This window comes from Ambystoma mexicanum, chromosome 12, assembly GCF_040938575.1.
Source record: "Ambystoma mexicanum isolate Mex_15411 chromosome 12, UKY_AmexF1_1, whole genome shotgun sequence".
In the NCBI taxonomy this organism is placed as follows: domain Eukaryota; kingdom Metazoa; phylum Chordata; class Amphibia; order Caudata; family Ambystomatidae; genus Ambystoma; species Ambystoma mexicanum.
The window spans coordinates 598134961-598149741 of record NC_090936.1 but is presented as its reverse complement, the minus strand read 5'-3'; the positions used below and the strand labels follow the sequence as shown (position 1 = coordinate 598149741).

At 48.7% G+C, this 14781-nt stretch overlaps 1 protein-coding gene across 2 annotated transcripts in view; it reads left to right on the top strand.

Moving 5' to 3' along the window:
- Window positions 1-9489: 9489 nt before the first annotated feature.
- Window positions 9490-14781, top strand: part of ALDOB (aldolase, fructose-bisphosphate B) — a 54319-nt gene continuing 49027 nt past the window's right edge. Inside the window, exon 1 of one of the 2 annotated variants that reach the window (XM_069628984.1) lies at window positions 9490-9746. The gene's annotated coding sequence lies outside the window, so the exon portion shown is untranslated. Of the gene's footprint in view, window positions 9747-10585; window positions 10670-14781 lie in introns of those variants that run through there. The other variant, XM_069628985.1, reaches the window with a different exon arrangement.

The following is a 14781-nucleotide window of genomic DNA, read 5'->3' as shown; positions in this document are numbered from 1 at the left end:
TCGTAGTATTAAGGATTCACATTTCTCGATGTTTTGTGGATCTTCCATTTTGATGGGCAGTTGTTCCTTGTGGATGATCGCTAGTCCCCGCCCTCTTCTAGATTTTCTGTTTGTTTGGATGCATTTGAAGTCTTCAGGCAGGCAGTTGTTGAGGGTGATCTTGTAGTTGTCGTCTAGCCATGTTTCAGTCACAAATAGGATGTCTATGCCTCCTTCTGACAGGAGGTTTTATATTTCAGTTGAGTGTTTGGACATTGACCTTGCGTTTATTAGATTACAGTGGATTCTCCAAGTGAGATTTTGTTTGAGGTTATTTGTTGTTCAAGTTTGTAATTGTCTGTTCATGGTGTTTCCGCGTTGATGTTGGTAGGATGAAGAACGGCGGCGGCTGCTTCTTCATTGAAGCGGTCCAATAAGTTGATAACAGGGCTGATTAGTCGTGGTGTTTCTGCTGTGATGCTGCTCGGATGAAGATCAGCAGTGGTTTCTTCATTGAGTCCGATTGTTGGGTGGGAGGTAGCATTGCCGGTTGTCGGTGCTTCGCTGTATTGTGCGGGATGTGGTGGAAATCGACGTTGCCTCTCTGTTCCTGTGATGTAAGGGGAAATGGGGTCTGAGCCTTCCCACTCTCTTGTTGAGTGCTCCCATCTTTTTCCCGCGTGTTTCAGGAAATTCTTTGCATGTTTCGAGGTTTCCGTGTTGGGGTGTCGGTGTACCGTGGTTGTTGCGAGGTAAGGTGTGGGGTATAAGGATTTTTCTCTTATAGATTTTGTTCCGGTTATGGCTGTGTTAGGTGTGTTTCCTTCCAATGGGGCTGCTTCTTGTGGGTTCTGTCGGTGTTGTGTGTTTGCGTCTCTTGTTGCACGATCTTGTTCTCTTTCTCTGTGTCCTTTTCTGGGTTGGGCCATTTTCCAGTTTAAAGTGAAGGCGTAGCAAGGTAGTTGGTCCTCTATGCTGTGTTGTGCTGTCGCAGTGACCTCAGTTTTTCCTTCTCTGGATGTGCTGGGGTGTTCTCTGGCTCAGTGTTGCTTTTCTGTTGGCGGGTAGCGTGTGTTTCCTAAGGGTGCACTGTCGGGGGGGGGGGATTAGGGTGTTGACGGTCTGCTGGAATGGGACTTAATTGTGTTAGGTTGTGGTGGGTTTCCGGGATTGATAGAATACTGAACTAAGCGCAGTTAGGTTGTTTGAGAGACCTGTATAGTGGGAGAGAGGCCTATCAGTGCAATCTAAACAACATACAATGCAATTTGGAGACGGAACCCCTGCTAAATTTGAGAGGCCTATGTTAGGGAGAATTCTCTGTTAAGGCTAATTTCCCAAACCTAGTGAGTCCCCCAGCAGCTTTGCTGGATTTTTTTTTTTTTTCTCCTGCTAAGAGTGAGACTCTTTTTTTCCCACTCTTAGGCATGATTTGAGAATGTCCTTTGAATGTGTTTTATGGGCTATGGGGTCTTTTACTCTATAGGGATTCATGTGTTTTGGTATGTGTTACACAGCACCCTCAGTGCAGTAACACAGGGGTGTCATAGTGACCCCCAAACATAGACTCCATACCCTGGGACTGACTACTGTCTCTCAGGGCATGTAAAGTCACCATTGGCTTTACTAGTCTCAAATTGTGAACAGAACCAGTACAAACCATCATATTGTAGAATTACTGGTAGGGGTAATTCGATTGCCCCTGGGTCTGTTTTCCAAGGGGGCACTGTCCAGTCCCCCCTTGTCCAGTTTCTGGCTGGTGGCAGTGTATACCATGCAAAATATTCCACCAGAATATTTCTTATGGGATTTTCCCATTGATTTTAAACGCACCACTTTTTGGTGCAATGTTAAAGATACCGCTGGATTATTTATTTAATATTTATTCCCCGGTTGGGTCTTTTTGCCAGGGCTCGGTTTTAAAATGGCGTTTGTGTTCGCCTCTGAAACTCTAACCCAAGTTGAGACCTTTGTTCCACTTTTTGGCAGGCTTCTGCACAGAAGCCCTCCAAATGGTGCCACTCTGTCTGGGGTCTACAGGGTGTGTGGGAGGGGGGGTTAGGCACCTTGGACTGAGTTGCCTTGGCAACTCAAGTCGCACTCTTGTGTGATTGGCCCAGTGGTGAGCCGCCCGGCTCACCACTTAGCATGTTTGAGTGACAGCTAGGCTGTTGAATGGGGGGTTTTCTGCATAAAAGCAGTGCTTTGGGGACTGGAACTTCAGAAGTCGCCACAGGACCTAAAGAATCCGAAGGGGGGAGAAGCTGAGCCATCTACAACGACGACACCACCGGTGGAGCCCTGCTGTAAAGAACTCACCACTTCCCCGACGACAGAGGAGATCTTCTTCCAGGAGAGTCTTCTTCCCTTTGAGCTGGTGGGACCAACCAGTTCGTCTTTTTCGCTTTCCAGGACGTCTCGTGGTCGAATCGCCCGTGCCAAGCACCCCCGGCGTTCGGATAGCCACGCTTCACCACTGACCGCAAATAAAAGGGTCGTACTTTTTAATAGGGAACCCCGCGGCTGGTTTCTTCCCTGGCAGTGCCACAACCTCCAGCTTTCTTCCTCGTCGAGATCATCTCTTCCTCTGGTCGAAGCCATGACTTGCACCTGCTGCCAGGAACAACTGCCCCTGCTGGAGCTTTCTCACCCTTTCAGGTACGGTGTCCCGCCTGGCCTCCCTTGCAACGGACTGTCCAAGGTGTCCCGTAAATCCTTGACTTTCCAACAGGGTTGGCCTCCAAACCTTCTAACTTTATCTTTCTGAACTGATCCAACCTCTTTTGACATTTTCTGCAATGAGTGCATTTCCACTGTGTGATCTTGGGCACATTCCGCCTTGCTCTCTCCAAGAGTGGGCCTGGCCTATGAATTTTGGCTCTACAGTAGACCCTGCCTTTCTTGACTTGCTGTGGTTTCTTAAGAGTTGGCACTGTGTTATTTCCATACTCTGCCTTTTCTCTCCCTTTTTAACGAAATATTGGAGTGCCATCTACGGTTACGCACTCACCTCTGTTTTGCTAATAAGTGGTTTCTTAACCTAGACTTGTCGAATAAATAACTCGGGAGGTGTATATACTTATAGTGACTGTGTTTGGACTTGCTTGATATATTAGTGCCAGTGTATTTTCATAAGTGTGTTTTAAATAAATAATTATATACTTTTAATACCAAAGCTCTGGTCAGTGTTTGCTTGTTCTACTGTATTTTTAGCCCTATTGTGTATGCTCTGTATACTGCCTAACTCTTCTTGAGAGAAGTCTGACTGATCAGCCACAGCTACCAGGTAAATCTGGATGGTGCAGACTGCTACCAATTGGGTTTACTGCTAACTCCTGTAGTCTTAAACTCAGTGGTCCCTAAGGGAACTGCACAGGTTTCTGCCTAACAGCCTAACCATGCAATCTAAACATACAATGCAATCATCTTCTTTACTTTGGGTTTGGTAAGTGGCTCGGAGTCTGGGGTAGAGTAGTTGCTCTACTCCTGATCCAGGCCACACCTACCTTACTGGTCCTTGTAGATGATGGTTGACGGCCGGCCACTGCTTCCCCTGCAGACACTGGCTGACACTTCTTGGAGCCACCTCTGTTGGAGCCGCCCTTGGCCTTAGGGCCCTTAGCCGCAGGGCTGCATGGGCAGGAGGGCTGCCATGGGAGAGTCGGTAATGACCTAAATGGGGTACCAATCAGGGAGCGGGGCGGGCTGGAAGGCGGGCTTAGCGGAGGGAAACACGAAAGGGAGGCGAACAGGGGAGTGGGGATGATGGGGCTGCACACGGGTCTGGGGGGGGCCTCTGGCCTGGCGGGGGAGATAGAATCAGAGGCCTAGAAAGTCACACTCACCAGCAGGCTTCCTGATAAAAGTGGCACGAAATGTGCAGCTGCTTTTATAGTAACAAAACCTTTTTTGTTTAGTAGAACAGGGATTTACTGTCTTTCGCTAGAGGCGCTCATGCAGAGTGGGTTGAGGGGGTGGTGTTGGGGTGGGGGCAGTGGAGTAACATTGCTGAAAATGTTGGGGGGGACATGTCATCTGAAAAAAGAATGCCCCATTCAAATGAATGGGGACACAATCGTGTGCCATGAAAGTTGGGGGGGACAAACACCCCTGTCCCCCCTAAAATTACGCCCATGGGTGGGGGGAACGGGGGTGACATTCCAGTGTATCGCCCTGGGCACCAAATGGACTACAAACTGCCCTGCCACACACAGGCTACCGGGATGCAAAAATGGCAGAGGTGCGTGTAGTAAAATGCTTATAATGAAGACAGGAGTCTCTGGGCTTGTAACGTTGCATTTATTCTCTCATAGGTTTCATGCAGAATGCACGCAACACGTGTGCCGCGATAACAGGGCCAACGGGCCTAGGATGGCTGAGAGGATGTGGCCTTAAAGTCCGTGTCCAAGATTAATGAGGAGCGGGCCCCGTAACAGGAGGGCTCGGCAGGACGCACCTTATTGCGTCCTCCGCTCGTCCCGTAGTGCGCGCGAAGCGCGCGGGGGTGGAGCTTGGGTCCGCCGCGAGATCTCACGAGAGCGCGGGCTCTCGCGATATCTCTACACATCTCCCTTTTTCAATGCACAGCGAAATCACTGTAAAACATAGTCATTGTATCTCACTGGTCTTCTGTGTACTCTTCTGGGCCGATCATCAGTTCTAGTGCAGTTCTCCTGTGGCTCCTGATCGGGATCTGCACCCAGTGCTTCCGGTTCGACCTCGGTTTCCACCCTCTCTCTGTCGTCTCCTTCTGGTTCTCTTTCTTCACCTGCTCCGTAGTCTCTTTCGGTTTCCGTTTGTGATCTCTCCGGGGTCTTCGCTCTACCTCGAGTCTTCTGGTATAGTGCCACTCTTTCAAGATTCCACACTCGCCCGTCTTCCGTGCGAACATGATTTGCTCCTTTGTGAATCACTTTGATGGGTCGGCTAAACCGAGACCCTGTGACCTGATCTTTCTTCGGTAACTGGATTTTGACCAAGTCTCCTTTTCCTATGTCGGACGTATGCTTGGTTCTTCTTCTCCGATCACTCCATGATTTCATGCGTGTCTTATCGCTTTCGATTCTCCAGACTACTTCTGCCATGTCCACCGCTTCATCCTCTCGTATTTTCGACAAACATGGTGGAATCAGCGTGGATGCCGCACTTCTCCCTCTCAACATTTTGAACGGGGATATTTGGGTGATCCCATTTGGTGTGAGTCTGTGGGCCGCTATGGCCTCCTTGGTGGTTTTGAGCGAGTCCATGCCCGAAGCCGTTGCCAATTGGATGGCGCCTTTTATGAACCTGTTGGCACTCTCTACAAGCCCATTGGCTTGGGGGGTGATATAGGGCCGCTTTCTTTTGTTTTATGTGATTCCTTTTTAAGAATTCCTCCATGTCTTTTGAGACTAGTTGCACCCCGTTGTCGGTGACTACTTCCTTGGGGAGGCCTTCCCTCTGAAAAATTTCTGTAAGTACTTCTATAACGGTTGCCGTGGTTATGTTCGGGATGAACGCGGCTTCCACCCACTTGGATAGGTAATCAACCAGTACTATACCGTACCGGTGTTCAGGTGCCATTGCTTCCAAAGGTCCTATGAAGTCAATGCCAACCTTTGACCACACGGCTTCTGGAATTTCCGTGGGTATTAGGGGTGCTTGGCGGACCTTAAGTCTCTTGTCGCTGTTGAGACATTCATGGCAACGTTCTATCATGGATCGAATTTCCTGGTCCATGGATGGCCACCAGTAGGCCTCTCTCACTCTGCGACGGGTCATGGTGTTTCCCAAGTGGCCTGCGTGGGCTCTACATAGGATGATACTTCTCATTCCTGTGGTAAGAATAATCTGATCTGACTTCATAATTATCCCCTCCGTTTCAGATAGTTCGTCCGACACCTTCCAGTAGGGTCTCATGCCCTCGGGCAACGCCTTTTCACTTGGCCAACCTTCCTTGGTCCATTTGCGAATCATGGCCATGGTGGGGTCTTTCCCATCTTCCTCTTCCCAGTGTCTCTCACTGAGTTTCAGGTAATCTGGCGCTCTCAAGTCCATGATGGATGCAACTATGCATTCTCCCTGAAGGAACGTGGTGGCTTTATCCTTACCCTCCGGCAGTCTCGACATGCAGTCAGCTTGTGAATTTTTCCAGCCTGAGATATGCTGGATCTCAAACGTGTACTCTTGCAGCTTGGCTGCAATGCGTGCCAATCTGGGTGTGGATACTTTTGTGCCTCCCGGGCTGAGCATATGGATAAGGGGCTTATGATCAGTCACCAACTTGAATTTGGTGCCCCATACATACGTCCTGAAATGTTCCACCGCCCATGCGCAGGCCAACATTTCTTTTTCAATGGTGGAATAGTTCTGTTCCGCCTCCGATAATACCTTCGATGCAAAGGCCACAACATGTTCAGTGTCACCTTTCTTTTGTGTTAGCACTGCTCCCAGTCCATAAGCACTGGCGTCGGTGGTGACGACTGTTACCCACGCCGGATTAAAAGGTTGCAGGCATGGGGCATGGTGCATCTACGATATGCTGTTTTATATTCACCATCGCCGTCTTTTGGGGTTCTTGCCATACAAATTCTGAGCCCTTCTTGAGTACATCGCGAAGGGGTGCCGTGGTCTCGGGAAACTTCGGTATGAACTTCGCATAGTACTCAGCCAGCCCCAGAAATGACCTTACTTCCTCTTTGCTGTTTGGTTCCGGTGCTTTAATGATTGCTTGCATGAGATTCTGTTTGGGACTGATACCTTTTTCTGAAATCTTATACCCTAAGTATTTAACTTCTTTCACTCTGAACAGGCATTTTTCATATCGTAACCGCACCCCTGCTTCTTGTAGCTTGTTTAGGACAATTCTTAACGTGGCGTTGTGCGTTTGTTCATCCTCCGCATACACGAGGATGTCATCCTGGAAGTACACCACGTTTTTAACTTTCTTTAGCAAGACATCCATCATGCGTTGGAAAGCCGACGCTGCTGATGACAACCCGAATGGCATTTTAGTGAATTGGTATGTGCCAAATGGAGTGATGAATGCCATGAGGGGTTTCGACTCTTCATGTAGCTGTATTTGGTGGTATGCATTCCTCATGTCCAGTTTTGAAAATATTCTGACTTCTTTCATTAACAGAATGAGTTCATTTATGCTTGGAAGAGGGTAGTTATCTGTGATGACTTCCAAGTTTAAACTGCGTAGATCTATGCATACTCTGAGTTCCTGTGATTGGGGTTTCTTTATAAGCACGACGGGGCTCAGCCATTCAGATGCTTCGATTTCTTCTATGACACCCTCCATTTTCATCTTTTCCAACTGACTTCTAAGGATGTCCCTTGCCGTGGCTGGTACTGGCCTCACTCGGTACTTTACAGGGACCGCATTCCTTTTGAGCACTAATTTGTGCAGAAAACCCTTGACGTGCCCCGGCTCCTCCGAGAAAAGTGTTGGGTAGTCGCTTTTAACGACAGGTCCGCTCGTCACCCTGACCGACAGGACTTGATCTTGGGTGCTGGGATCCAGTCTGATTTTCAGCTTGTCTTGGTCGTCCCACCCTAGCACTGATGGGCCTTTGTGACTGAAATAGACCCTGGTTGTGGTTTCCCTTCCTTTGAATTCTACTTTGGCTTTGATGTATCCTAACAGTTCGACTGACGCCCCTCCAAACACCGTGGGTTTGTGCTTCGTCATAAGCACTTGCACCTTTTCTTTTCCCACCATGTCCTTATACGTGCGAAGGGGAATGATCGTTAGATCCGAACCTGAATTTGCCATGACCCTTGTTTCCATGCCATCGATCTTGATCATGCAGTGAGGTTTCTCTCTCCTTGCTCTTGTGCTGTTCACCATGATGACTGTGGGTCTTCCTTCATCTTCTGAGGATGATTCTTTCTCCATATTGCGATCTGCATTAAGGCTGGAGACTTTCTTGTTCCTCCACCGACACACAATAGAGAAATGGCCAATGCGTTTACAAATGGAGCACTCCTTGTCTCTGGCTGGGCACTCCCTGTCAAACGCCAGGTGTTTCGTGCTGGTGCACCTGTGACACTTTAGGGGTTCTTTCCTGTTCCCTCTCCCTTCTCTCGTGTCGGTTGCCGGCATTTCTTTGTTTGCATGGAAACCCACTGCTTGTATTTCTGCAGAACTCTGGGCCCCAGTAAGCTCCTTTCGTCTTCCCGCCGTTTCCTCGACTGCTCTGGCGATCTCAATCGCTTTCTCCAACTGCAGTTCTTTTTCAACAATAAACTTATCTTGGTCTTTCAGACTGTTAGTGTGGACGACCAACATGTCGCATATGAGGCTCTCCGCATTGTTGCCAAAATTACACAGCGCTGCTAACTCCCTCAGCTTGGTGACGTAATCGTCAACTGGTTCCGACATTTCTTGCCTTCGCGTGTAAAACCGTATCCTGTGGAGCACTGTGTTCTCTTTACTGGCAAACCTTTTTTATGATTCTCCTGACCGCCTCCTTGAAAACATTGTCATTGTCGCCAGTCACCGGTATCGGGGTGAGACTCTCGAATAGTCTTTGTCCTTCCACTCCCAGGGCATTTAGTAGCATGGCCCTGCGCCTTGCCGCTGAGAACCCTGCCCCACCTAGGGCCTCCACATATGTCGTGAATAGGGGCTGCCATTGTGGCCATGGGATGGCAGGCCTACCTGGAGTTTGGAGAAAGTGTGGCGGTGGCGTTGCTCCTTGCATGCTCCTCTGTGAGTTCTGGTGGTGATCCTCGTCTCCAATTTATGTAGTAAAATGCTTATAATGAAGACAGGAGTCTCTGGGCTTGTAACGTTGCATTTATTCTCCCATAGGTTTCATGCAGAATGCACGCAACACGCGTGCCGCGATAACAGGGCCAACGGGCCTAGGATGGCTGAGAGGATGTGGCCTTAAAGTCCGTGTCCAAGATTAATGAGGAGCGGGCCCCGTAACAGGAGCTCGGCAGGACGCACCTTATCGCGTCCTCCGCTCGTCCCGTAGTGCGCGCGAAGCGCGCGGGGGCGGAGCTTGGGTCTGCCGCGAGATCTTGCGAGAGCGCGGGCTCTCGCGATATCTCTACAGTGCGCCATGCAAGACTAATTTACATTACTAATCTCAAGAGTGGCACACACTTGGCCCCTGAGGCATCGAAAGTCTGCCTAAACCAAATGTGGTTTGGAATTTGTGTCACGTTGTAGTGTGTGTTTTTGCGCATTCCTCGGGTTGCGCGCCAGCAGCTGTCTGTGTTATTTGTACCCATTACTTTCTCTTCCAGAGTCCGCAGTCCGCGCGCGAGGCAAAGCCTGGGGCACGCACACGCCATATATCAAGGAGTGGCAAATTTGCAGGTGAGATAAATGCAGCTGTACGGAAGGACATACGTGAATCTTTAACGCCCAAGAGCGGTTAGGCTCGTGTTAGCCAAACGGAAGCACGTGTTTAAAGTTACTTTAACTTTTGGTTAATGATGGGGACGTATCGGTATCAGGCCCCTCCCATTCCCTCCCCCCTCTTCTTGGGCCAAAGTGCCTGAGTTCCTGATGTTTTCACAATCCACCCCTTGTACAGAGAGGATCGGTGGGTGGGTGCGCGGGGTTAATAGGCAGCCAATCACTGGGGAAGACCTTACCACCGCCCTCCCGGACACTCCCCCTGCGAGCAGGAGGGGGTGGGCCACACCGGACAACCTGGGAAACTTTATAAAATCTGATGAGGTGGAAGATCCGGCCTGTTTCGCCTGCAGGAGCAAAGACAGCAAGACCGGAAGCAGTCCGCAGCCGAGGAATCAGGCCGTCGCCCGTAAGTGCACTTCATATCATCCTGCATTGCAAACGCTGCCGCGCGTCCCGTGCCTGACCCGCACGGCTAATGTAGGAAAGATCCACATGTCCGCAGTAGTCGCTCAACCCACCAGGCTACCTCTCTCGAACAATGTGTGGGGGATGGCTGCGATCTCTGGGTTAGCCTGCCACCTCGATGAAAAGCACTGCCAGGGATGGCAACCTCGGCAGAGAGGCCATGGATTGGATGGGATTTCAGTATTGATGATACCCCCAGAGGCGAATGGGGGCTGGGGGGCTGACACTGCCAGGGGGACTTAGCTTTCTAGTGTCCTCGATCTGGGCGCTCACGGGGGAACTTCAGTGCTGAGTGTATGCTGTTCGGAAAGAGGACCACACTCGACTTCATTATAGAACTGTAAATACTGCATGATTTGCATGAAGATTGCGACCAAAAGCAAAGAATCTCACTGAATTGTCGTTGGCATGTCTGGGCTCAGGGGAAAGGTTCTTTTTTTTTTTTTTTTTGCCACATACTGGTGCGGCCACCATCGCCATGACGCAACATTGGGGACTGTCAGAGAAACCTTTGATATATGGGGAGGCAGTGGAGTAACTTTGCTGAAAATGTTGGGGGGGGGGGACTTGACCTGTAAATGAAAGGGGCCCGTGCCAAATGGGTGGGACACATTGGTGTGCCACAAAAGTTGGCGAAGGGGCAAACACCCTTCCCCAGCCCACCCCCTAAAGGATGCCATGTAGAGAGGTTTAAAAGGGAGCTATGTTTCTAATTGTGTCCAATTCAGGCTGTCTAGCTTAAAGTGTTCTGTTTTGCTTCTGCGATTTATGCAGCGCGCCTCTGAAATTTGCACGGACTCCAGGCGCTCTTTTGGATCTGAAAGAGGAGGGCTGGGACACGTTAGCGGAGGAGGTCGGGGGGAGGTGAGCAACTGCTGTTTTGATAAGTGCCGTTAGCAAGTATATGGGTACTGTGTGCGGGTGTCACATTCTGGAGGCCACACTTGGGAGCATTGTGCCGAGCACTGGGCAACACACCTGGAAACAATGCCAGTCCCAGAGGCTCCGTTTGTAGCAGTGGGTCCCGTCCCAGAGGCCGAACCTGCAGTGGTATCTAGTTCTGGAGGCCAACTCTGTAGTCTTGTGGAGGGCACTGGCGTGTGGCCACTTCCCAGGAAGCCTCGTCTATTTGGTCAAGTTCCGAAGGCCACTGGTGTTCTCGTTCTTGGATGCCACTTATGGAGAATGTCGTCATTTTCTGTAAGCCGCATCTGTAGTTCAAGTATTATCTGCTTTTCAATCATTTTGCTCTCAGCTGAAAGTAGAACAAGAGCCAATTAAGATTCTAAATGTGTTCTTCTTAGTACTAATTTCCTGAAACTTCTCATCAGCCGCTGGGACTGTGGGACTCCAGGGCCACCACACTACTGAAAACAGCAAAGGTTTCCTTGTATGTTGAATAGTTTGCAGCAAAGAAAGCATGTGCCCGTTAATGCCAAACCATACCAATCCACGAGTGAGACTTTGCTTGCAATAGTGTGCCTTGCAAACAGAAATATTTTTATTAACTCCCAATTTTGACAGAAAATGCACAGTGAGATTGGACGATTTGCCCAGGATCATACACTTAATGTGGTGTAGGGAGCATTTGAGCACAGTTTGTAATTCAACTTCACCACAGATTGTCCCAGCTCTGACGGGCACACCTGTGTTACTTTTTATATGTAAAGACCTCACATAATTATCTATTTTATAGTGAACATTAGAACAGTACACAGATAACATAGCTACCATGACTATATATAATTCGTCATTGCAAAAAGTATGGCTGTAGCCTTATTTTTTCCTTCCTGAATGGGGGCCTATAAGCTCCAGTGCAAATAATGCGAACCTATCATAACCTAGTGAACACAGTGAAAGGTCTGGTGAGGTCACCTGCTTGTCGACATTGCTTCTCACGGCATGCAGCTTGTTATATACACTCCCCCGTGTAAAATCACCCAACTTTCACACGTCGTATGCTAAGGACAATAGCAGCTCCCAGTTACTCAAGTCCCACCCACTGCAATGTCCACAGCCATCTACCACTCATTGCTTCCCGTTTTAAATACACTGCTGATAGCAAAGAGATGGTGTAAAGCTAGATTTGCCAGACTCCAATGTGAGCCCCTGCGCTACCCGGTTTCTTCCTTCGAGCATCAAATGCAGAATGAAAAAATACACACACTCATTTGGAGTTTTGTGTCCTTGTCTGCAGGCCACATCAGGAACATATTGCCCGGTTCTCGAAGCCAAGTCGTATGTACAGTCCCGGAGGTCCCATCTGGAGTGCGCTATCAAGTGCTGGGGGCGATGCTTATGGCGTCCAGCTGTGAAGGTCACTTCTCTGGGGGAGGGGAGCTGTTGGGAAGGAGAGTAGCAGAAGATAGTTTCGGGCAGGTAAGGTGGGGGGCAAGCCAATGAATGGAGCTAAAGCCAAGAACTGTACATTTGACAAAGCACAGCTCCAACACCACAAGAAGGTCAGACATAGCCATCCTCCAACCCAAGATCCAGAGGACACAACCAGGAACACTGCCACACCTAAACCTAACGGATAGATAACCAAGAATGGTACAACGTCCTTTCATCGGAAACATTTTTTGCAGGGTTTTTTACCACCATTTTTTTGCAGAAAAAACATTGTTTTTTTGGGGGGGGAGTTAGAAAAATATATAAATTGGGTTTGGGTGTTAGGGAATATATTAAACATTTAAAGGAAATGGGGGGAACCCACCCAAAAATAAAAATGTGATTGTTTTTTCGTAAAAAAAAAATCAGCGGTAAAAAACCCAGCGAAAAAACATCCCGCGATGGCGATGAAATGACATGAAACCCCAAGAATACCCACAGGTACGCCACCTAAACTAAACAAGATTGGGAAGAACCAGGGCATACAACCACTAAACCACCCTCAAACCTCTGCTTACTTAACTTGCCCAGGAAACCACACCACCATCTCTCGCCCAGCAAACCGCACAGACTTCAGCACACTACAACAAACACATGAACTGCATCAACCGCACACAAGGTCTGCTCCGATCCAACACTTACACCAAAGCACAGCGCACAGTGAAAACCGAACTGATGCCGCCAACAGCAGACCACTCTTCCTCTCCCAACTAACCTAAGCCCACCCCCTCCTCCCCCCACCCACACTTTTGTTACAGATCCACCTGAGCGCCTGGAGACCAACTCCGTTGGTGACGGGTGCTACATAAATGCCTTAATCATTAACATTAATAAAGGACCGGAATGTGACGGTTTTGGAAGGTGGGTCAAGAGCGGGGAAGATGAAAGCCCTGCTTCCGAGCGGGAAAGCAGGGCCTGCCTTCCCTTGTGAAAGTGATTCAACTCGTCCTGCTTTCCTGTCTTGCTTTACCAGTGCTCAGAAGAGGCGTCACTTGACAAACGGGAGCACTGCACCCAGTGCACAGGCTTTAGTTCGGAGGACTTCCGGTACAGACTTCTGGGGGTGCAGGAAGTGCGTGTGTATGCGACAGCCTTTCAAAGCTGTGAACAAGGCAATTACAAAATATAAGCAATACAGTGGAATTATTTCACCACTTAAGTTCCTGCATGGGGTAACCACTGTGAATACAAGCAACTGTGACAGTAGCGACCCCGCCACCCCCCAGTAATGCTAAGAAGCACATCATACATATCCAATAGCCCGAGACTGTGAAAATAAACTCGTTCTTTGTACTATTGACGCCGGGCATTCTACTAAAATAGGCTTCCTTGTTTGCAAAATGTCCGCTTTGCATACGTCACAATGGCAAACACACTGGAACCCATGGCTGATCTAGCCTTTAGCCCCCAGTTAACACAAGGTTTTGGCCTCAGGAATTCGGTCCTATATGCAGGTAGAGATCCCAATGGATTATCAAGTACAGACATGCTCTTATGCAGTTTACGGGCTCTCGCTCTTTCAATTGTTCCAGTTTCTTTTTTACACTCACAGGATTTGCATGCAAGGTCTCTGCGGACCAATCACAGCTCCTCAAAATAGCCTGAGCACAGACCTGTACATAGCTTTCATGTTAAGCGACGGGGATGTGTTCAACACAATCCTTAGATGGAAAACGGGACAGAAGCACTTGAGTTTACAGGCCTGTGACGGGAGGCGCGGAACGTGCATTAACGAATGGCTATTGCTAAGATCTGCTACACCTGCTGACAGCGTTACACACCCAGACTTGGGCTGGGGTGCATTGTGTACATTAGGGGTCTGATTAGCAAAAGCGTCTTATAGTGGTGCAATCCCATTGGAAACCGCTCTATGAATCGGGCCATGCATGATAAGTCTTAAGATAAATACTGAAATGGTTTAAAACAAGGATGCGTAATTGCACAACTGCAATTTTAACTATATCTGTCAGATTTTTCTCAGGTGCTTTAATGTGCTATGGTGTTGCTGCCAAAAATATTGAATACCTAGACTAAGGTACTGCTCAACGCAGATAAGACCATATTAATTGACGGAATAGCAATTGGTCTGCAACGTGGAACCGCAAACATTGGCTCTCCACATGTTTTGCACTACAACTCCCATCATCCCTAACCAGCATAGTCAATAGCCCGATATCATGGGAATTGTAGCTTGAATCATCTGGGGAGCCACAGGTTGCAGACTCTTTACAATGTTCCATGATGGCATTTGAAAAGTATGGCACCTTGAACCATCAATTCACCGAAAGGTGCACCATTCACCCGTAGTAAGAAAAGAAATGCACTACCCGTGGTGATTACATGTACACAAATTGATATTGTGAATGCTTATCAATAAATGGGAGTTCGGTTCGATTGACTGAAATGAAAACGAAGTTACAAATATGAATTGAGACTCAAGTTGGTGGTGCAGTGGGTTTGAAACTGCAGGGGGTGGGGGGTATTGGAGCTACTTAGCACCTTCTTGTAACCTGGAGGAGCCTAGTGAGCTTGACTCCAACATTTACCAGGAGCTACTTTTGGCTCGCGTGTAGTGCCATGCAACA